The sequence below is a fragment of the Solanum dulcamara genome, chromosome 2 (assembly GCF_947179165.1).
Source record: "Solanum dulcamara chromosome 2, daSolDulc1.2, whole genome shotgun sequence".
In the NCBI taxonomy this organism is placed as follows: Eukaryota; Viridiplantae; Streptophyta; class Magnoliopsida; order Solanales; family Solanaceae; genus Solanum; species Solanum dulcamara.
The window spans coordinates 46,596,044-46,621,534 of NC_077238.1; positions in this window are offsets into that span (position 1 = coordinate 46,596,044).

Below are 25,491 nucleotides of genomic sequence, written 5' to 3' on the forward strand. Positions count from 1 at the left end.
CTAGAAACTTGTTTTAGCCCCGTTAAATTTAAAAGTTAGAGGTATTTTGGACATATGTAAGTTACATATTTACTATAATGATTTCTGCTTATTTATTTATTGTCTTTATTTATGAAAGACTAAAAGAATGCTAAGAGGCTTGTTTGAGGTACATTCGGGTTCCTCATTCACCATGTCAAGTCTAGGCCCTAGGCTTGGGTCATGACAAACTTGGTATTAGAGTTTGAGGTTTTGAATAGTCCTCGAAGTCCAATATACCGCGTCAAATAGGATATTATTCATTATTGTGAAGGCGCCATAACTATGAATAGGAGACTATGAGATGTTTAGGAAAGTTTTCACTTCTTTCAAATTCATGTCATGACTTAGAGTATCCTAAGCTTTTCTTTAACTAAGGACCCATTTTGTGTTCTCTAGATAATGACTCATGAAAGAGAACCTCCAAGAGCAAGGGTTGATGATGAGGACCTATATCCTTCGGTTCCCAATGCCCCATATCATGAGGAAGGAGTAACCTATGCTGAGTTTCACAATATCATTATGTTTTTGACTCAAGTTGTAGCTAACTAAGGGCATCATGGTGTTCCTCCTCCCCAAATACAAAATACGACCTCTAGGATTTGGGATTTCCAAAGGATGAATCCATCCGAGTTCGATGGTTCTAAACTAGATGAGGACCCTATAGAGTACATTAATGAGGTATACCAGATTGTAGCTATCATAGGTGTGCCACCAAATAAAAAGGACGAGCTAGTGTCCTATCAACTCAAAGGTATGGCTCGAGTGTGGTACAAATAATGGGTTGTTGGGAGAGATGAAGAAATGGGGCCGATAGGATGGGAAGAATTCAAAGGTGCCTTCCTAGACCGCTTCTTCCTATTGGAGCTAAGGGAGGCCAAAATCCAAGAGTTCATCAACCTCTGTCAAGGCAATATGAGCGTGAGAGAGTATGCTCTCAAATTCACTAAGTTGTCAAAATATTCTCCCTTCATGGTCTCCGACCTAAGAGCTAGGATGAGGAAGCTTATTTTTGGTATCTCAAGCTTAGTATCCAAGGAGTGCAAAATGGCCATGTTGGTCAAGGATATGGATATCTCTCAGTTAATGACTTATGTAGAATAAATTAAAGAAGAGAAGATGAGAGAAATATCAAGGGGTTCAAAAAAGCTAGGATGAATGGTGGAGGGTTTAACCCTCAAAGGTCCGGTTATAGTAACAATGGCAAAGGACAAGGTGGGCAATGGTTTATGGGACAAGTTTCCACCAATAATCCTCCTCAAAGGTTCAACAAGGACAAGAGAGCTAACCCAATGGTTCCAAGATAGAATGTTGGTGCTTAAACTTTCTCCTCTTTCAAGAAGTGTGGAAAGACTCACAAAGGGGAATGCTTAGTCGGCTCCAATGCATACTTCAAGTGTGGCAAACCAGGCCACCATTATAGGAATTGTAGAGGTGGTGGTGGTAGGATGCAAGGCCAAATTGCTCATGGTCAACAACCCCAAGTAGGTGTCCAACGCACCAACCGCTTTTATGCCTTGCATGAAAGATAAGAGGTTGAGGACACATTCAATGTCGTTACCTGTATGTTAAAGGTCTTTACTTTTGATGTGTATGCATTATTAGATCCGGGTGTAAATTTATCATTTGTTACTCCATTCCTTGCTAATAGGTTTGATGTGTCACCCTAAATATTATTAGAGCCTTATTTAGTGTCTACCCCCATTGGTTAGTCGGTTATTGCTAGAAAGGTCTATATGGGTTGTCCCATGTCTATCTTGCATAAAGTTATTCCTTGTCATTTCATTGAGCTTGACATGGTAGATTTCGATATCATTCTTAGGATGGATTGGTTAGATGTATCTTATGCTTTTATAGATTATAGGACTCGTTGAGTCAAGTTCAAATTTCCAAATAAGTGTATCATTGAATGAGAGGGTCATGATTCGGTAGTGAAGGGTAAGTTCATTTCTTATCTTAAGGCCTAAAATTTAATTGATAAGGGTTGTATTTACCACATTGTTAGGGTTAGGGATGTCGACTCCGAAAGTCCTCCTCTTGAGTCAGTTTATATTGTCATTGAGTTCCCCGATGTCTTTCCTGATGACCTTCCCGATGTCCCTCCAGAAAGAGAAGTTGATTTTAGTATCGATCTCCAACCTATCTATATTGCTTCTTACCGGATGGTCCCGGCAGAATTGAAAGAGTTGAAGGAATAATTAAAGGACTTGTTAGAAAAGGGGTTCATAAGACCAAATATTTCTCCATGGGGTGCTCTCGTGTTATTTGTGAGAAAGTAGGATGGGTCACTTCGAATGTGCATATACTATCAATAATTAAATAAGATGATCATTAAGAATAAGTACCCACTCCCTGGAATAGATGACTTGTTTGATCAATTACAAGGGGCAAGTCACTTCTTCAAGATCGACCTTTGGTCCGACTATCACCAACTATGAGTGAAGGAGTGTGACATTCCCAAAATAGCTTTTCTAACAAGGTATGGTCACTTCAAGTTTGTGGTGATGAGTTTTTGGTTGACAAATGCACTGGCGACATTTATAGACTTGATGAATAGGGTATTCAAACTTTACCTTGGTACTTTTATGGTGGTCTTCATTGATAATATTTTTGATTTACTCTCGGGGTGAGGAAGAACATAAATATTACTTGAGAGTTGTTCTTCAAACATTGAGAGATAGGCAATTGTTTGCAAAATTTTAGTAAGTATGAATTTTGGTTGAAGGAGGTGGCATTTCTTGGTCACTTACTGTCCGGTGATGGGATCAAGCTTGATCATACGAAAATGGAGACAGTCAAGATTGGCCTAGACTATTGTCTCCTTTAGACATTAGGAGCTTTTTGGGTCTAGCCGGATAATATAGAAGGTTCGTCAAAGGATTTTCTTCCATCTCATCTCCTATAAAAAAATTGACCCAAAACAAAGCTAAATTCATATGGATGGATGAGTGTGAGAAGAATTTTCAGACCTTGAAAGATTGACTTACCTCCGCTCCTATTTTGACTCTACCAGATGGATTAAAAGGGTTTGTAGTTTATTGTGATGCTTCAAAGATTGGTTTAGGTTGTGTCTTAATGCAAAATGGAAAGGTTATAGTCTAGGCAATTAAATATGCATGAGCGTAACTACCCTACCCATGACCTTGAATTGGTAGCCATTGTTTCTGGTCTGAAGATTTAGAGGCATTACTTCTATGGGGCACATGTGGATGTGTATACTGATCATAAAAGTCTTCAGTATGTGTTCACCCAAAAGGACCTTAATCTAAGGCAAAGGAAGTGGCTAGAACTCCTTAAGGACTATGACATAAGTATACACTATCATCCGGATAAAGCTAATATTGTTTTTAATATGCTTAGTAAAATGTCTATGGGGAGTGTGGCCCATGTGGATGATAGGAAGAGGGAGTTGGTGAAAGATGTTTACCAGTTAGCTAGATTAGGGATGAAGTTGTGTGGTACTGATGATGGTGGTATGGTTGTTCAAAATAGGTCCAAATCCTCTTTGGTAGTGGATGTTAAATCAAAGAAAGATCTTGACCCGATGTTTATCGAGTTAAAGAAGTTGGTGAAGGAAAAGACGATAGAGGTCTTTTTCCAAGGGGGAGATGGGGTGCTATACTACCAAGGTTGAATATGTGTTCCGGATGTTGATGTCCTCAGGTGTTTAATCATGATGGAGGCTCATAATTCTACATACTCTATTCATCCCAGTTCAATGAAAATCTACCGAGACTTAAATGAGTTCTATTGGTGGGTTGGCATGAAGAAGGACATAGCAAGGTTTGTGTTCGAATGTTTGAATTGCCAACAAGTGAAGGTTGAATATCAAAGACTGGGTAGCCTAGTCCAAGACATTGAAATCCCTACTTGGAAGTGGGAATATGTGAATATGGATTTTGTAGTGGGTTTTCCTCATACCTGGAAGAATCATGATTCAATTTGGGTAATTTTTGATAGAATGACTAAGTTGGCTCACATCGTACCAGTTAAGACTTCCTATAGTGCCGAAGACTATGCCAAGTTATATATTCGGGAGTTGGTGAGGTTGCATGGTATGTCGTTATCCATTATTTTGGATTGTGGTACCCAATTCACTTCTCACTTTTGAAGATTGTTTCAAAAGCGCCTCGGTACTAAGGTAAAATTGAGCACCACATTCCATCCTCAAACATATGGGCAAGATGAAAGGATGATTCAAACACTAGAGGATATGTTAAGGGCTTGTGAATTGGAGTTTAAAAGAAATTGGAGGATCATCTACCGCTCACTGAGTTTGCCTATAATAATGGTTACCACTCAAGTATTGAGATGATTCCATTTGAGGCTTTGTATGGGAAATGATGTAGATCCCTAGTTGGTTAGTTCGAAGTAGGTGAGATGACCTTGTTGGGCCTCGATTTGGTACTTGATGCTTTAGAGAAGGTGAAGATCATTAGAGAAAGGTTGAAGATATCTCAAAGTCGTCAAAAGTCCTATTCCAACACTAGAAGAAGGGATCTTGAGTTTAATGTGGACGATTGTGTGTATCTGAAGGTTTCACCCATGAAGGGTGTGGTTCGATTTGATAAGAAAGGGAAATTGAGCCCTAGGTATGTAGGGCCTTATAGAATTGTAAGAATAGTTGGCAAGGTTGCATATGAGTTGGAGTTGCCTTTGGAAATGACTATGGTTTATACGGTGTTCCATGTGTCAATGTTGAGAAAATGTGTAGGTGATCCTAGTTCCATTGTTCCTTTAAGAGTAGTGAATGTTGAAGAAAACTTGACCTATAAAGAAGTTCCCGTTGAAATTTTGGACCGACAAGTTAAGTGATTGAGGAACAAAGAAGTTGCATCTGTTAAAGTCCTTAGGAAGAATCAACAAATTGAAAGTTCTACATGGGAGGAGGAAGCAGATATGATTAGCGATACCCTCATCTTTTTCCCTGTACCCAAACCTAAGGTATTAAGTTGTCCTTGCTCAATTACTTGAAATCCTTGCATTTCAACTTTTCTTATCATATGCATGCAAAATTATGAAATATGTTTCAAATGATGTTTTAAATTGCAATATTGCATTAATGATGGGTTATTGTTTACACTTTACTCTACTCAAGCTAAGTCAAATGTTCGCAAGGGGGAGATAATGTAACACCCCCTAAAAACGTTGTATATGATATTTCAATTCTCAATGAAAATGATATTGCTTCTGTATTTTGGGCATAACTTTTAATAAGATGGTCCAAATTAGGTGATTCAAATTTATAAGTAACCAGAACATCATTACCTATAACTTTTACGAGGACCATATTTTATGTTTTGGAGTTTATGTAGGTCAAATAAATTAATTATTTCAAGACATGGTGCTGTGATAAAATGAAGTATTTGTAGAAGAAAGATAATATATTACTGTAGAATGCTATAAATTGGTTGATTCTTGAATGACATGAAATTAGACTTCTAGAAAAACAATTCATATTAAGACACCAAATCATAATGAGGAAGTTATCTTTTTCAAACACAGCTCCGAAAAAGGGTATTCTGTTAAAATAAGGTTTATCTCCCCAACCATGGAAAGATCTAGATACATTTGACATCACCCATGAAATCACAATCTTCCATTAAATTTTTAGATTTTTCTTTATAATTATTTTAATTATTGTTAGGTCCCTAATTCACACTTATAAATACCCACCTTATTTCATCATTTTATTCATCAAGTTTTCTCAAGCAACTCTTCTCTCTATACACTCCTTTACTCATTATCAAAATATAGTTTTAGTTCTTAGTAGTGTATAAATACTATTTTGGTGATTCATATACTACGGGTAGTACACAAAACGTCCGGCGAGGAGAAAATGCTAGGATTAAAGAGTGTTTATTAAGTCTTTCAATTCTGAGTAATACTTCGGATTCCAGGTATGTAAGTCTTGAATGAGAGTATTTCTTCCACTCTAATGCTTAAAGTATTTTAATTATATGATAAATTATGTTTGTTTTCATTAAGCTATACTCTAAGTTATGTGGGTGTTTATCCATGGGTTGTTCTACCCATGTAGTCCAAAATTCTTTTAACTAAATTTCTTGATTTCGAGTAATATTTTCTTAAGGGTAATTCTTATTTTTACTTAATAGCATGAATTATGGTTAAACTAATGATTATTAGTCTATTTTGATGCAACATAATTTCATATGTATGAATTGATGGTTTGCAAGTAATTTTTCTATTTATATCTTTAAAGGTTCTTGATATTCATGGTGAGTTGTTTAAAGTATGATTTTTAATTGATGGATTTCAAAGTATTTACGTATAATTTTATTTACATTCATGTTTGAAAGTTGAAGTGATTTGAACCCACCTAATTTTACTATGTTTTCAATAAAGTTTGACTTGAAAGATTTGACTCTAAATGAATGTTTATAAAAGCAATATCTATGATCAAAAGGGAGTGTTATGAAATGAAAGAAGGATAAAATGATATGAATGATGGATTCTTTATGGAATAAGGAAAATTCTTGCATATTTGAATTACCAAAGGTTTTAATGAGCTATTCTACCGAATATGATATTTTGAATTCTCAAGCTATATGCAATGACTATTTTGAAGTATTAAATTATTCCATGGGATTGACTAAGCACTGAATGAGTTATTGAGGTGGAATTCGATAAGGGAATCCTAGTAGGAACCATTTATCTCATTAACTATGTGTCAACATAGGAACCCTTGTAGACTTAGGATAATGGATCCACAAATAGCCCTTAAAGTTAAAGTTAAAGAAATGAATGAAGTTGACAGAGTTCTACCCGTCAAGTAATATCCCCGGCCAATATAGGGGGTTATGTTGGATTCCATGTAATAGCTCGCATGGTCTTAAATGTCTGTTATTTTCATGTTCCCACAAAATCAATATTTTAAAGGATATCTATATGATTGATTATGCATGCATTGCATTATATTTCATATTATATAAATATTTTAATATTTCCTCAATGTTCATGCATGCTTACATACTTAGTATATTCAAAGTACTAATGCATACTCTTTTGCCTACATGATATCACCATGTAGAGACTAGTGCTCCTCCTCGTTCTCCTCCACGTATCTAGTTGAGATTTTGTTTGAAGACTACTTTTGATGAGTTTCCATGTTTTGAGAATAATACTTCTTTATCTTTTTATCTTATGATATGTTGAGATCTTTAGATACTTACTATGACATTTTTTTTGTTATGATTGAGGGTGAGCTAGGGACTTGTCTTAGCCCTGTTAAATCTAAAAGTTAGAGGTATTGTTGGACATGTGTAAGTTGAAGATTTACTATTATGATTTTAGCTTTTTCATTTTTTGTCAATACCTATGAAAAGCTAAAAGAATGCTAAGAGGCTTATTTGAGGTACTTTCAGGTTCCTCATTCGCCATGTCACCTCTAGGCCTTAGGCTTGGGTCGTGACATCTTTTGACCGCATTCGTGGAGAATAATGTTCTGTTAGTCATTAATCTTCTTTTTTAGCTCCCATTTTTTCTCAATTTTCAATCTTTTTCATAATAATCTTTTCCAACCAAAATATACCTTAAAAATTGATATTCAAAGAATAATTAACTTTTTTCTCTACTTAAGTGCCACAAAATAGTAAGAATAGAGCTCCAAATGAGTGAAAATTACCCACTCATTAGCCATTCGGTAAGGAGGAATAGAGATGGGTTTTGTATCAAAGGGAAGATGGATACCAAAGTATATTTCCCTTTTGGGAGGGATATGTAACACCTGTACATTTCAACATGTATACGACTAATTTAGTATTGACGAAAGTATTTAAACTCGAGAAGAAAAGTGCTAATTAAGCTTAAATTTTAGAGTGGATTTTTATGTTTAAGTAAAGGGATTAGAATTTGAAAAATGAGATAAAATAAGTGAGGTGCTTGCTAGACTAAATTAAGCTAGTAGGAGACAATTAGGTATGTCACCTACTTAGACTTTTTGACAACTTAATAAGAGCAAGTAGCTACATTAACTACCTAAGTTAAATAGATTTAATAATGGGAAGTAGGTGCATCTCCTAGTTTTACATTTGTGCAGCTTAAAACTGGACAAGTAGGTGAATCACCTACTTAGCATTTTGTGGCCAAAAATGAAGAGGATAGAGGCAGTGAAGTGCTCACACTTATAGAGTCATATTTAGTACATTTATCTCTTCATTCTAATATAGAAAAATCTATTTTATATCCAGTACTTTCCCCTTCTCTTAAAGGTTATAACAACCAACTCAAAATTCTCCTAGGGTTCTTGAAGAAGCTCTCCTCATTTCTAGCCAAGGTAAGTAAAACTCTTATGGGTTTATCTTGATTCTTCCATGAAAAATTAGGATTTATGTGTTTCATGCTTAAAATATGGGGCAGACCTTTCCCGAAGTTGACTGCCCAACTTTTCTTGGTTATTAAGAGAGTTTTCTCTTCTTATTTGGTTTAAGTGAGAAGGGAAGTTTAAGATCTTGAAGGAGTACAACTTAAGAGAACAAATTCTCAGAATTTGAGGTAAGTTACTTCCCCAATATCGTCCCTCTTTATGTATGGGTTTGGATTAAGAATTTTATACATATTATGGTTAAGAACTCATGGGAAGGTGATCGAAAGCCCTGAGTTTTATATTTTTCCTATTGTTTTGAATGATTTTTGGGCTGGTTAGGAGCTGTATATATGTATTATTATTGGGAGGCATTGTGTGACCTCATGGAATGGTTGAGCGGTGTTATAATGAAGAGTGAAAAGAGGGTGTGGTGATACACCACTTAATAGGGGTATTTATGTGAGATTGTTGCCTACCATACTTTTGGTATACTGTTTTGTGTATTGTGAAGTATGTCAGTTTCGGGGACTTTATAAGAAGGTTATATAGTATAAAAAGTGAGTAGAGGAGAAAGGAAGGAAAGAACACCCTTGATTTGATAAGTCACGGGTTTATTTCCGGTTACCATTTTGGAGAGATCAAGTAAACCAAATTGATTAATTAACTACTAATAATAGTTTTACCACTTATTTCATTGTAGATAAGCAATCCAAAGGACCGAAGGTTAAATCATTGTAATACATGAGTTGTGCGGCAAGGTATGTAAGGCTATTCAATTTCATATTCTTTGACATGAAGTCTTATATTTTGTGTACCAATAAAATGAGCTTTCTAAGTTTCCTCATGGTAAAAGATACATTGTGATGGTGTACAATCTTCAAAGTAGTTAATGATTATCCTCCTACCATTCACAGTTTAACAAATGTGTCAAACTGCTCCTATGTGTGTTCATTATCTTATATCGTTCTGGTTATACTTTCAAGTACTAATATGGCAAAGGTACTCTATTAGTAAGTCTCAGAGTTTTCCTCTAAGTCAAATGAGGATTTATTGAGTCAATAAAATCCAACATTACATTTTATGGGTGTTTTTATGTCGGATACATATTCTATCCATTTTACATTTGATATCTTTACATTGAATGCACACGTGTCCCTTATTTTGGATCTGTCCATGTACCTCATTCGTTCACATGTTTATGCACCCTTTCATTTGGTATCATCTACTAAGTATATTGATATCATACCATCTTATACAATCTGTACCTCTCCATTTGAGAAGTTACATGTTTCTATTAGAAATGCATGTATGCTCCCTTTTAAAATGACCAAATATTTTTTTAATGAAGCATATGCTAAGTAGAATTACTTGCTAACTTGTTATATACATTAATGACTCATTTTCTACATGTCATAATGTGCTTACTTCACGAATCATCTATATATATTCTTTATACCCAATAAAATTCATTGAATCATATAAGTTCCTAAATATCACATCGACCTTATATTTTTATTCCTCTATCATCTTATTAGCTCAAAGTATTTTAATCACATGTCTATATCATTAGTATATAGTCCCAAAGCTCAAAACAGTTATGACCAGTACAAGAAAAATCTCAAATATAAAAAAAGACAAGGTAAAGTCAATCTATGTAATTATGTGTGGCAGCTGAGAGGTTAATTTACCTAGTATGGGACGATCCCAATTCTTGTATTTAGAGGTGGCAACTCAGGGGTTGTAATACTTAGCATGGACCGATCTCAATTTATATAATTATGGTTGGCAGCCTAGGGGCTAAGAGCCTAGGATGGGCTGATCCCGATTGTATATTTATGAGGGCCGCATCCCAAGGGTTAAAATGTCTAGCATGGGTCATCCTCTTCTATCACTAATCAGCTGGTCATTGTGTCATATGCTACAAAGTCTATAATGCAAAGAAGAGTAAATTAAAGCAAAAAATGTAACATACACGGTTCCACAACTATAATCAAAAGTGACCTCATATGCTTATCTACACATCATGTTTGTACATTTTTACCTGATTTCACTTGAGCTCTTATTTTACATATGGTTACTTTATGCCTTACATATTCAGTACATTCTTTCGTACTGATGTCCCTCATAAGGATGCTATGTTTGATGTCGTAGGTGCAGGTACTCAAGCTAATAGAATCTCTCCAACATAAGCATAGGATACTCAGTAATCTTTAGTGAGCACCATTTGATTCTTGGCTTTGTCGAGTCTCTAATATATATTTAATATTATTTTATAGTTAAGGGTATGATGGGGTCTAGTCCCGACCTAAACTAAGTATCTATCCTTTAGAGGCTTTGTAGACTAATGTCAAAGTAAAGTTTAGTTATGCCTTGTTTTATAGTAATTAATGCCTCAACAACCAAACATGTAGTACATCTATTTGGGCCTATCTATATTGGTCTTATATCATTGTATTTTTCCTATACTCATCAAAGATTTATAATTATCATAGTTGAACGTACATTAAGTATAAGTGATAAGTTGGTTCTCTTTGGCCTTTACGACATCGGGTGCCTATCCGTCTCAATGGAACTTAGGGCGTGATAAAATGGTATTAGAGAAGGTCATCCTAGGGATTCTATAAAGTCATGTATAGTAGAGCCTTACTTATGAATGTGTTGCGCGCCATATTAATAGTTAGAGGACTGCTTAGACATTTAGAAAATGTGACCTTTTTTTATATTCTAGATAATGCGGTTGAGCTAAGTTAAGAAGTCTATTCTTAGTACTATTATCTATGTTATCAAGGTTATGTCACTACGGTTAAAGTCAAAGATGGCCAAGGGCCAGTATATCCTGAGAAGCAATCTTTAGAGGAGCATTTCATGCTATCAAAATTTAGAGAAAGGGTTTTAGATGTTTTTACATTACTTGCATCTGCAGTTGCATTTGTACCACTTGTTTCATCTTGGTTTTATGAAGAAGGATATAGAAAGGTCAAATATTCTACATAGTAAATAGTTACCTAGTCATTGAGATAGGCTGCATCATTTCCTAATACAAATTTTGAAAAGGATGTTACTGGTTCTTAAGTATGTGATTTCCTCAAATATAACTCCCTTAGTTTCCATATGCTCTAATTCTATGAAGTACATTCAATATTTTGTCAGTAATATGCATAGAACCTTTAGGGTTATATATGTATTGGGAAATAGAAGCCGTTAGCTTTGTATTAATTAAAGATATGGCATTAGCTTAGTTTGGTAAGACATACAACAATGTTATTTACAAGATATACTCTGAGTGGGCTGACAATCCCAGATACTTACTTATCATGTCGTGTATGTTAGTAACTAGAATTTTAAGATATGCATATGATCACCTCAAGAGGGTTAAAATATGTGATCCATTGGGTTATTAGAAAACTTAGAGGATAAGTATTTCAATTATATTGTTAATATGTTTTGGTTATATAGGAGAACGTGACTAAGGATTTAGATAGAAAATAGTGAGGGGTTAGCATTAAGTTATGATCTAATAGCCTATGTGAATTCATAACTTAATCACCAACAGGAGAATATTTGATTATATATGACGATAAAGGAGAATGATATTTGAATATTATAGAATAGAGAGATGAATTGAGTAAAGTTGTTTGGTAGTATAAGAAGGCAATATATGAGTATTATAAAAAGTAGTGACATAGATTGTGCCCTTATTATAGAGGATTATTATTAAGCATGTGATGTGAGAAAGATATATAGACTCTTTAACTTTAACCAACTGCAAAGGCGTACCCAAAAATGTTCTTTGAGTAACTTCTTAAACTTTTGATGAGAGAAAGAAGTCATGTTTTCTATTGATCTGAATTTTGATATTTAAAATTAATAGCTATAAAAATAGAGAGTTCAATCAAAAGGTCACTTTGTTAGAAGATATATTTCACCTTATGCGGTACACTGAAGTACTCTTGCATAACTTATATGAAAGAAATATGGTTTTGTACATAAGATTATTATCAACTCATAAAGAAGACAATTTCTAAGGCATAAGTATCACCTATCCATTTGATTCCCCACTACCAAGATTCACTTGATTATGTGTTATGATGCCCTTAAGGTTCACCTGTGAATTTGCTTATTTGAACCTTAATAAGGTATTAAACATCGAGGGTGATGTATTTCCATCTAGTGAAAATAGAGTTGGCCTCAACCTCTCACTCTTATAAATGAATTGTAGAGAATGTCTTCTTTGACTTTTCCCCATTATTTATATTTATTTAGAAATAAGCCAATTCGGATGGTTGGAATACCGATTAGAAGAATTCTTAGGGATAATAGGCCATGAGAAAATTGCATATTCTTTATAATGAGTAAAGAAACAAAAACAGAGCTACACTAGCGGTGGGTTAGAACTAGCGGTAGTATTCTTGCATTTAAGATTTGGCAAAGTATTTCTATAGGATGGCACTTTGTTTTCAAAGGCTCTAGTTGCGTATATAATTGTACATGTTACATGTACTATACCTTATTATGAATTATTTTCCCATATGTTACATATTTAATGGAACACTTGCATGTAAGTATTATCTGCTTCATAAAGCTCTCGCTTGTTGTTATATATTACATATGACCTTGTTCTAGTTCACTAATTACCTACCATAGATCACTTGTCCATATTTTATAAGCATCATATATAGGCTCATATGTTATAGACATTATAATTACTAGCTCATGGATCATATTGTCTTATATTATATGCTTCATAAACCATCTTTCCCTATGTCACATGGCTCATAGCCTACTTGTTTACATTATAGACCCCATAGCTTATTTGTCCATATATTAGATGCTCACTTGCTCATAATTTGTAAAATATACTTACTCATGTGCTAGTCCACACTTATACATGTATAGTCCACCTATTTATGTGACTCACATTTCACTTTATTATACGCTACATGTCTAGTCCAATTGCTAATATGTTATATATTTTTGTAGCTTTAGTGGTCACATATTGGGTGCTCATATGGTCTACTTTCTTAATTGGTTTTATAGTCCACATACTCATGTACTAATGTTTTGTAATTAATCTTCTGTTACATGTCTTCGTTTATTTTCTCATATTCTACCTAGTTTACATGCTCACATAATACATGGTTTTACAACTTACTTTCATATAGATCATAACACACTTAACATGTACCGTATGCCTCTTTTGTGCACTGTTCATATGCTAAATGCACTTCCTCATATATTGAGTAGTAATCCTTTGTGTCTCTTTTGTATGTGTAATAGACTCTTTGTGACATATTAGTCATATATTGTATTCCCCCATCGTGCTTGTTTACTTAATATTGAATATATCGCGGTAAAGTCCTCTATTTCCTGGTTAATTTTGGATCTTGTTAGGAAACATTAACACATATATTCATTTTAGCACACACGTACATGTAAATGGATGGCTAAGCACAGTTCCCTATCAATATGCGAGGAACAAAAGTTAGAGTATCATATTTCCAATCGTATGTATTAAAGTCTTTATGAGATTTGGAAAGAAATAAAGTTGAGCCCTTGGTGTGTTGCGTCTTAACGTATAGAGAATTGACCAATAGGTCTAAGGTAGAGATACCTCTAGAGTTATATTTCATACACCTAGTTTTCACATGTCTATGAAGTGTTAAACATTCAAGGGACCCATAAATTATTATAGCCATTGAGGGTATTGAAGTCATAGAGCTCTTGTCACTTGAGTAAGTTCTAATGTTTATCCCTAGCCAATAGATTAGAAAGTTCACAACTATAGAATGTAGTTTCTGTTAGAGTGTTGTGTAGGAGTCAAAGTGCTTAAAAGGAGCCACTTGACAATTGAAGAACCCTACAATGTTCAAGAATCCGTAGTGTTCCAAGAATTGCATGAGGTTCCAACATCACTTGTCTTCCTTACCTGATTATAAGGTTCACATGCATCTATTCACTTGTTCATAAGATCACCTATTTACTTGTTAACATTAGTTCATTTGATATTTTACTCACACATCATATGTTAAGATATGTGACTTATACTTGGGATTCCCATGTTCCAAAAGTTCCATATCAAGCTAGTGTAGAAAAAAAAATGAGAAAGTCAAGCCATTCTATACAGAATTGTTTCACTTGTATATGTGGAAGAGAGGAGCATTGCTTTTCATTTGATTATTTAATATGCTTCAACCATTAAAATTTCATGGGAGGCTTGTAAATGTGTATGGCCAGCTAGCATGTTTTAGCTAGTCTTCTTTACAAAGGGAACTCTGACAACATTTTTGGATAAATGTTATAGTCAATATTATTTTGAGCTACACCTCTCATTCGAGGACAAATGATCCAAAGAGGGGGATGATGTAACACCCTTTTCAACATGTATACGACTAATTTAGTATGATTAAAGTATTTGAAATCGAGAAAAAAAGTTCTAATTAAGCTTAAATTTTAGAGTGGAGTATTAAGTTTAAGTAAAGGGATTAGAATTTGGAAAATGAGATAAAATAAGTGAGGCACTTGCTTGACTAAATTAGGCTAGTAGGTGACAAGTAGGCATGTCACCTACTTAGAATTTTTGACCAACTTAATAAGAAGAAGTACCTGCATCACCTACCTAAGTTAAATAGATTTAATTAGGGAAAGTACGTGCATCACCTAGTTTTACATTTGAGCAACTTAAAAATGGACAAGTAGATGAATCACCTACTTAGAATATATGGCAAAAATTAAGAGGATAGAGGCGGTGAAGTGCTCACAATTATAGGGTCATATTTAGTCCATTTTTCTATTCATTCAAATATACAAAAATCTAATTTATCTCCAGCACTCTCCCTTTCTCTTAAAGATTATAACAACCAACTCAAAATTCTCCTAGGGTTCTTGAAGAAGCTCTCCTCATTTCGAGCCAAGGTAAGTAAAAATCTTATGGGTTTATCTTGGTTCTTCCATGAAAAATTAGGATTTTATGTGTTTCATGCTTAAAATATGGGGCAGACCTTTCCCGAAGTTGACTGCCCAACATTTCTTGGTTATTAAGAGCGTTTTCTCTTCTTATTTGGTTTAAGTGAGAAGGAAAGTTTAAGCTCTTGAAGGAGTACAACTTAACAGAACAAATTCTCAGAATTTGAGGTAGGTTACTGCCCCAATATCGTTCCTATTTATGTATGGGTTTGGATTGAGATTTTTGTACATATTATGGTTAAGAACTCATGGGAAGGTGATCGGAAACCCTTAGTTTAATATTTTCCTATTGTGTTGAATGATTCGTGGGCTGTTTAGGAGCTGTATATATGTATTATTGTTGGGAGGTAGTGTGTGACCTCATAGAATGGTTGAGCGGTGTTACAATAAAAAGTGAAAAGAGGGTGTGGTGATACACCACTTAATTGGGGTGTTTATGGGAGCTTGCTTCCTAGCACACTTTTTGTATACTATTGTATGTGGTATGAAGTATGTGAGTTTCGGGGACCTTATAAGAAGGTTATATAGTATAAAAAGTGATTAGAGGAGAAAGGAAGGAAAGAACACCCCTGATTTGATAAGTCACATGTTTATTTCCTAGTTATCATTTTGGGGAGATTAAGTTACCCAAATTGGTTGTTTAACTATTAATAATAGTTTTACCACTTATTTCATTGTAGATAAGAAATCCAAAGGACCGAAGGTTAAATCATTGTATTACATGATTTGTGCGGAAAGGTATGTAAGACTATTCAATTATATATTCTTTGCCATGAAGTCCTATATTCTGTGTACCAATAAAGTGAACTATCTAAGTGATGCTCATCGTAAAAGATACATTGTGATTGTGTACAATCTCTAAAGAGGTTAATGATTATCCTCCTACCATTTATGGTCTCACAAATTTGTCGAACTGCTCCTATATATGTTCATTATCTTATATCGATGTGGTTATACTTCCAAGTACTAGTATGGCAAAGGTACACTATCAGTAAGTCTCAGAGTTGTCCTCTAAGTCAAATGAGGATTTATTGAGTCAATAAGATCCTACAATACACATGTCATGAGTGTTTTTATGTCGGATACATATTTTGTCCATTTTACAGTTGATATCTTTACATAAAATGCACGTGTGTACATTATTTTGAATCTGTCCATGTACCTCATTGGTTCACATGTTTATGCACCCTTTCATTTGACATCATCTACTAAGTGTGTACATATCATACCATCTTATACAGTCCGTACCTCTCCATTTGAGGAATTAAATATTTCATTTAGAAATATATGTATGCCCCCATTTGAAATGTCCAAATCTTGTTTAATGAAGAATCTGCTAATTAGAATCACTTGCTCACTTGTTATATACATATAATAAGGTTAAGCATTGCAAAAATGGCCTCGGTGGATTTTTAGGTCAAATATCCCAGAAGATAAATTTTTCAAGAAATTGCATTTCCAGAAGAGTGCATCACAGGTCAGCATCACGAACCTCATACCCCATAGTGTAAATTTCCCCCAAGTTAAAATCTAGCCAAATTGTCATTCTCTCAAAATTAGCCTATTAGGTAACAAGTCCGCATCGCGGACATGGCTTACATTTTTGTCCAAATTTAGTTTTTAAGTGGGGACATTTTAGATATTTCCCTAACCATTATTTAATAAAATTAAATATTTTTAGGACCTAATTCGACTCTATAAATGTAATGACCCTCCAAGTTATTTTTCTAACACTACTTTTATTTCATTGTTTAGAGCATTCCTATACCAACCCTAGTTCATTTATGACTTACTAGCATCGGTAGCTTGATCACATGGTCGTTCATTTTAGTTTTAGACTCGTTTCCCTACTTTGGAGCGTTTATAACTTAAAAAGTTAACTTTGTTCATAACTTCAGGTAAATGACCTTAAAATATAATTCCAACGATTCTATTAGTATGGAATGGCCGAATTAGGGTAGTACATGGTCAGCATGAGCATCAAGTTAATCGATAAGAGTTTGGGGCCATTTGGTGCTTTTTCCTTTGAAATTTGGCTCATCATTGACTTTGGTCAACATTCTTGGAAAATGCACTTGGATGAAAATTCTGACAGCGCAGTTATCTTCAAAATGTCAATTTTGATCTAGAACGACCCTTTGTTCACTTTTCGAGGCTTTTGATCTAATCTGAGGCACATTGCAGAATTAGGCTCAAAGTAGCATTTGAGTGGGGGACCCACTTTTAGTCGTAACGACCTCGTAAGAAAATTTTAACTATGCCATGGAGTCCAAATCATCAAATTTGGTGAGGTGGCATATCTCGTTTTTACGTACGAGATTTTGACTAAATTTCAAGCACCCGTCGCAGTATTTTAAATTGGTGAAAATCAACATTTCAGTTGATATCTGGTGTAGGAGAAATTGTTCTCCATGATCATAGACCCTTGGCTGCAATCACAGAGACACAGGGTTTTGTTCTCTACATTTGCGGGATCATGATCACGTTCGTAGAGGTATGCCTCTTAAGCCTCCAATGATTAAAGCCTTGAAAAGATCCTTGAGGAGAGAGGGGTTTTGTGAACTAGAGTTATTGTGAGAATGAGGGGTTTGGGAAAGCTTAGCATCATTAGATAAGGAAGATTTAGTCCCAAAACAACTACACTTCACTGATAAAACATAGGGAAAGTCTAAAATACCCCTCTTTAAATTGAGCTGGAGAGACCCTATGATTTGCTCCTTATGAGTCGCAGAGGTGTCGACTAGTCCTAGAAATGACTCATCCTGCACGATCTAAGAAAAAACCTCTAAACTTTTCTTATGACTCATCTCTACAATTCGTAAACTCTTCAATGATTCATAGAAGGGACTCATCCTGCAGGGTCTGAGAAACCCTGATAAATGAGTCTCTGAACTTCCTGCATGAGTCATGAATACGACTCATCATAATTTCTACGAGTTGTAATCTCAGCTCATAGATTTTTCCCTCACTTAATCTAATTCCAAACCTCACATCACTTCTACGAGTCAGTCCTATGACTCATAGGTTGAGTTACAAAAGCTTGTACAGTCCATTTTCTTGAATCTTTCCTTCGTTTTGACCTATCGAATTATGGAATCTTACAATATCTCCTCCTTGGAAACATTCATCCTTCAATGAGATTCAACTAGCATAGAACGAACACAGAACAAGTACTACCAGCCTAACATGAATGCAATGACATGTAACATACATAGACTAAGAGATTTTCAGACTTAACATAAAATATGACTTGGTAACAAACTTCATAGACATGTTTACATATGAAATATTTAGGAAAACTGAAGTGTAGGAGTTTTAAACAATTTGAGCACAAACAACTTAGTACCTTAGGCTTAAGTAGAGTGAAAGAGATAAGGATATCGGTTCATCATATCTTCTTCCGCCTCCCATGTAGCACTTTTAACTATTTGATTCCTACAAAGGACTTTGACGGATGCAACTTCTTTGTTCCTCAATCTCTTGACTTGCCGATCCAAAATTTCAACCGGGACCTCTTCACAGATCAAGATTTCTTCAAAATTCACTACTTCCAAGGGCACAATGGAACTTGGATCACCTACACATGTCCTCAACATCAATACATAAAATACCGGATGAATCATAGACATTTAAAGTTGCAACTCCAACTCATAAGCAGCCTTGTCAACGCATCCTGGGATCTTATAAGGCCGCACATACCTAGGGCTCAACTTTTTTCCAAACTAAACCACACCCTTCATGGGTGAAACCTTCAAGTATACCTAATCATCTACACTAAACTCAAGATCCCTTCTCCTAGCATCGGAATAGGACTTTTGGTGACTTTGAGCCATCTTCAACCTTTCTCTAATGACTCTCACTTTCTCCAAAGCATCAAGTACCAAGTTGGGACCTAATAAAGTCATCTCACCTACGTCAAACCAACCTACCTGAGACCTACATCGTCTCCCATATAAAGCCTCAAATGGTGGTATCTCAATGCTTGAGTGGTAGCTATTGCTGTAAGAAAACTCAATAAGTGGTAGATGGTCATCCCAACTCTATTTGAATTTCAACACACAAGCCCTTACAATATCCTCTAGTGTTTGAATTATTCGCTCGGCTTACCCGTCGGTTTGAGGATGGAATGCGGTACTTAGCTTTATTTTAGTACCAAGCTCCATTTGAAATGATTCCCAAAAATGAGAAGTGATTTGGGTACCTAGATCTGAAATAATTAACAACGGCACACTATGCAACCTCACTAATTCCTGAATATACAAGTTAGCATAATCCTCAACACTATAATAAGTCTTGACTAGTAAAAAAAAAGTGAGATGACTTCATCATCCTATCAACAACCACCCAAATCGAGTCATCATTTTTTCGAGTATGAGGAAATCCTACTACAAAGTCCATGTTCACATCTTACTACTTCTAAGTGGGGATCTCAATGTCTTGTGCTAGTCCACCTAGCCTTTGGTGTTCGGCCTTGATTGTTGAAGATATGGGCACTCATCCACAAACCTTACTATGTCCCTTTTCATGTCACCCCACCATTATAGCTCCTTTAAATATCGGTAGATTTTGGTCGAACTGAGATGAATAAAATATGAAGAATTATGAGCCTCCTTAAAGATCAAACCCCTTAGGCCATCCATATCCAGAACACATAAATGGCCTTGGTAACGAAGCACCCCATCTCTCTTTTGTGAAAAGACTTCTACTTTTTTCTCTCCAGCTAATTTCTTCAACTCCACCAATAATGGATCAAGGTCTTGTTTTAACTTAACATCCACCACCAAGGATGATTCAGACCTATTTTGCACTAGCACACCACCATCATCAGAACAACTCAACTTCATACCCAATCTAGCCAACCGGTGAACATCCCTTACCAACTCCCTGTTCCTATCATCAACATAAGCCACACTCTCTATAGACACCCTATAAGGGCATTGGAAATAAAATTAGCATTACCTAGGTGATAATTCACACTCATGTCATAATCCTTGAGGAGTTTAAGCCATCTAATTTTCCTTAGGTTGAGTCCTTTTGGGTGAAGACATATTGAAGACTTTTGTGATCGATAAACACATCTACATGACCCCTTAGAGGTAACGCCTCCAAATATTTAGAGAAAATACAACCACTGCTAACTCAAGATCATGGGTAGGATAGTTACACTTGTGTACCTTCAATTTCCTAGAAGCATAGACTACAACCTTGCCATTTTGCATCAAGATACAACTCAAACCAACTCTTCAAGCATCGCAATATACATCGAACACCTCTAATTCTTCCATAGAGTCAAAATAGGATCAGAGGTAAGTTGATCCTTCAAAGTTTTGAAACCCTTTTTACACTCATCCATGCATAGGAACTTTGCCTTCATTTAGGTCAATTTTTTAAAAGAGGGTGAAATGGAAGAGAACCCTTCGACAAACCTTCGATAATATTTGGATAGACCTATAAATCTCCTAATGTCCAAATGAAACAATGGCCTAGGCCAATTCCATACCGCCTCCATCTTCTTAGTATTAACCTTTTGATTCCCTCTCCGGAAACTAGGTGACCAAGAAAAGCCACCTCTTTCAACCAAAATTCGCACTTATTAACCTTGGCAAACAATTGCCTATCCCTCAAGGTTTGAAGTACAATTCTCAAATGACCCTTATTTTCTTCCTCACCCCGAGATTAAATCAATATATCGTCAATGAAGACCACTGAAAAAGTATCAAGGTAGAGGTTGAACACCCTATTCATTAGATCCATAAACACAGCTGGTGCATTCATCAATCCAAACGACCTCACCAAAAACTCAAAGTGGTCATACCTTATTTGAAATGCCATTTTGGGAATATCACACTCCCTTTCTCTTAATTGATGATAGCTGGACCGGAGGTCAATCTTTGAGAAATTACATGCCCCTTACAATTGGTCAAACAAATCATCTATCTTAGGGATTGGGTATTTTTTCTTAATGGTCACTTTGTTCAATTGACGGTAGTCTATTCACATCCGAAGCAACCCATCCTTCTTTCTCACAAACAACTCGAAAGCACCCCATGGTGAAATACTTGTCCTTATGAATCCCTTTTCCAGCAAGTCATTTAATTGTTCCTTTAACTCAATTTTTCTGGGGCTATTTGGTAGGGAGGAATGAGATAGGTTGGGTGTCGAGGAGAAGATAGATACTGAAATAAACTTCCCTTTTGATTTCGGGGAGGGAGACCAGAGAGGTCATCAGGAAAGATATCAGAAAACTCATTAACCATACGGACCAACTCAAGAGAAGGACTTTCAAAGTTGACATCCTTAACCCTCACAATATGATAATTGCAACCTTTAAAAATCAATTTTTGGGGCTTAATACAAGAAATAAACCTACCATTTACTACTGAATCATAACCCTTCCATTCAAGAATAGGATTACTTGGGAATTGAAACTTGACTCTACAAATTCTATAATCTATAGAATCATAAGGCGCATGCAACCAATCCATCCCGAGAATAACATAAAAATCTACCATGTCAACCTTAATAAGATCACAAGGGACGACTTTATGCAAGATAGAAATGGAAACCCCTTATAGACCTTTCTAGCAACAATCGACTCACCAACGGGGGTAGACACATATAGGGTTCTAATAATATTTTGGATGACACATCAAACCCATTTGCAAGGAATGGAGTGAAAAATAAAAAATTAGAACTCGGATCCAATAATGCATACATCGAAAGCAAAGACCTTTAACACACCAGTAACAACATTTGGTGTTTTCTCAACCTCTTGTCTCCTATGGAAAGCATAAAAGTGGTTCTTGCATTTGCCGTTTCCTTGAGCTTATTGAAGATGAGAATTTGGCCTTTAGGTCGACCACCACCACCTCCACAATCCCTAGCATGATGACTTAATTTACCGCAATTGAAGCATGTATTGAAGCAGCCTAAGCAATCTCCTTTGTGAGTCCTTCCACACTTCATGCAAGTGGGGAAAGATTGAGCACCCACATTCTCCCTAGAACCATAGGATTGGCACATTTGTCCTTGTTGAACCTTGGAGGAGGATTATTGGTGGGACCTTTCCCCACGAATCGTTGTCCACTTTGTCCCTTTCCACAACCACTATAATTAGACCTTCGATGATTAAACCTTCAACAATCAACTCTATCCTTCTTAAACCCTTTTGATCTCTCTATCGATTTCTTCTCCTTAATTTATTCGGCATATGTCATGAGTCATAATATGTCCCATCTCTTTGACCAACATGGCCACCTTGCATTCCTTGGAAATAAAACTAGAAACACTAGAGATGAATTTGCTCATCCTTTCCCTATGGTCGAACACCATGAAAGAAGCATACTTAGACAATTTGGTGAATTTAAGGGAATACTCCATCACACTCATTCTCCCTTGGAGAATATTGATGAACTCTTGAATCTTCATCTACCTTAGCTCCAAAGGAAAGAAGCGATCTAGGAAGGAACCCTTGAACTCTTCCGACACTATGCATCCTATAATTTTACCCCTCTCAACAACCATTGCTCATACTAAATCCTTTCTATGCCCTTGAGTTGATAGGATACTGGTTTGGCCTTTCCATTTGGAGGTACACCTATAATATCCATAATTTGATAAACTTCCTCAATAAACTCCATAGGGTCCTCATCTACCTTGGAACTATCAAATTTGGGTGGACTCATTCTCTTGAAGTCTCGAATCCTAGAAGTCGGGGTAGGCACTAGAAGTGGAGGAAGAGCGACGCTTTGATTTGCTTGGTTGGATACAGCTTGGTCCAACAAGGTGATGATGTTTCGAAACTCTGCATATGTAACTCCTTCCTCATGGGGAGCCTCGAGAACAAGAGGATCTTGGTCCTCATCATCAACCATTACTATAGGTGGAGCTATACTTCCTTGAGGCATTATATAGAGAACATGAAATGATTTGTTATTTAGAGGAAGTCTTAGAATAACTCTAGGGCACGACATAAATCATGAAAGAAGGGAAAGTTTCATGAATGCCTAATAGGCTCCTATTCATAGTTATGGTGTGTTTTACAACCATGAAAAAGACCTTATTCAACACAGTATGTTGGACTCAAAAGATCATTCAAAACCTCTCCCTCTGATGCCATGTTTGTCATGACCCAAGCCTAGGGCCTAGAAGTGACACCGCAAATAGGAATTTGGAGATATCCACCCAAGACTCTTAACATTCATTTAACCTCTCATACGTAATGACAATAAATAAATATGCAGAAAACAAAGGGAAAGAGGGACTAAGGAAAATATTATATCAGAGCAAGAACTATAATATCTAAGTTTCACTTGTATATATCCAATAATACCTCTAAACCTTAGACATAACGGGTGTTAAGACTTATCTCTTGCTCACCCTCAATCAAAATAGAAATGAAATACCATGGTAGATGTCTAAAGGTTTCAACATAACATAAGCTAGAAAGAAAGGAATATTGTTCTTAAAACATAAAAACTCACCAATTAGTAGTCTCCAAGCGATCCCGACTAGCTAGGTGGAGGAGAACGAGGAGGAACATCGCTCCCTACATGGTGATATTATGTAGGCAAAATAGTATGTGTTAGTACTTTGAATGTACTAAGTATGTAGGCATGAAATATAATGGATAACATTAAGACATTTATAAAGTGAAGTACATAAGTGAATGCATGCATGAGTAATCAAGTAACTAGCATTTGAATCATTCATTTGTGGGGAGATGACTATAACCAACAGTAAGAACATATGAGCTATAATATGGAATCCAACATAACCACTATATTGGAAGGGGATACTACTTGCCAATGTAGAACTCTATCAACATTCATTTCTTTAGCATTAATTGGCCATTTGTGGATCCACTATCCTAGCCTACAAGGGCTCCTATTTAGCACAAAGTTAATAAAAAAGGAGGTTGCTACTAGAATTTCCTTACTTAAACCCACCTCAAGCCTCATTTGGTGCTAAGTAAAATACCATGACATAGTATATCTTAGTGACATAAACATACATATAATTTGAGACATCAATCATCATTCGATAGAATAGCTCCCTAAAACCCTTAGGTGATTTAAACATTCGAGAATTATCCTTATAGCATAAAGGATTCATAACTTGGGCGAGGAAACCTCTCACCAACATTCATGCTTTGGTGAAAAGACTCCTATAATCATATCATTATCTTTCATAAATATTTGATGGAGTCCATAACTTTCAAATCATGCTTTAATAAAAATAGAGTCAAACTAGGTGGGTTCAAGTCAAATCAACTTTCCAACATGTATGTATTTGAAATCAGGCATAAACCCTATGAGATTCATCAACTGAAATCATGCTTTAAACAACCCACCATGAATCTCAAGAACCTTTAAAGAATTAAGTAGAGAAATACTTGTAATCAATTAACCCAAGCATTTGAAATAATGTCACATAAAAATAGATAAATAATCAATGGTTAAATCATAATTCATACTACTAAGGAGAAATTTGGGTAACCTAGAAGAAATTCTTTCTTGAAATCAAAGACTAAATTTGAAGGGTTTTGGGATCCATGGTTGCAAGAACCTATGGATGGAGACCCACATACCTTGATAGATTTTGACTTGAGATTGGAAGGCGAACTTGATCTTGAGGAGCCTAGAACCTGCTTGGTGATGAAGAAAGCCTTGAGAACAACCTTGAAGAGGGAAGGTTTTTGTAAATTTGAGTTAATGTGAGAATGAGGGGTTTAGAAAAGCTTAGGGTCATTAGATATGGAGGATTTAGTCCCAAAACCACCACACTTCACAGATAAAACATAGGACAAGACTAAAATACCACTGTTTAAACTGATCTTGACAGACCTTATGATTTGGTCCTTATAATCGTAGAGGTGTCGACGAGTCGTAAAAATGACTTGTCCTACAGGGTCTGAGAAAAACCCACAAAACTAACCTTCTAAACTTTTCTTACGACTTATCTCTATAAGTCGTAAACTCTTTTATGATTCATAGAAGGGACTCATCTTATAAGGTCTGAGAAACCCTAAGAACTGAATCTCTGAACTTCCTCCATGAGTTATGTCTATGACTCGTCATCATTTCTATGAGTCATAACCTCGGCTCGTAGATTCGTTCCCTCACTTAATCCAATTCCCAACCTCACATCACTTCTATGATTCAGTCCTACAACTCATAGAAGTA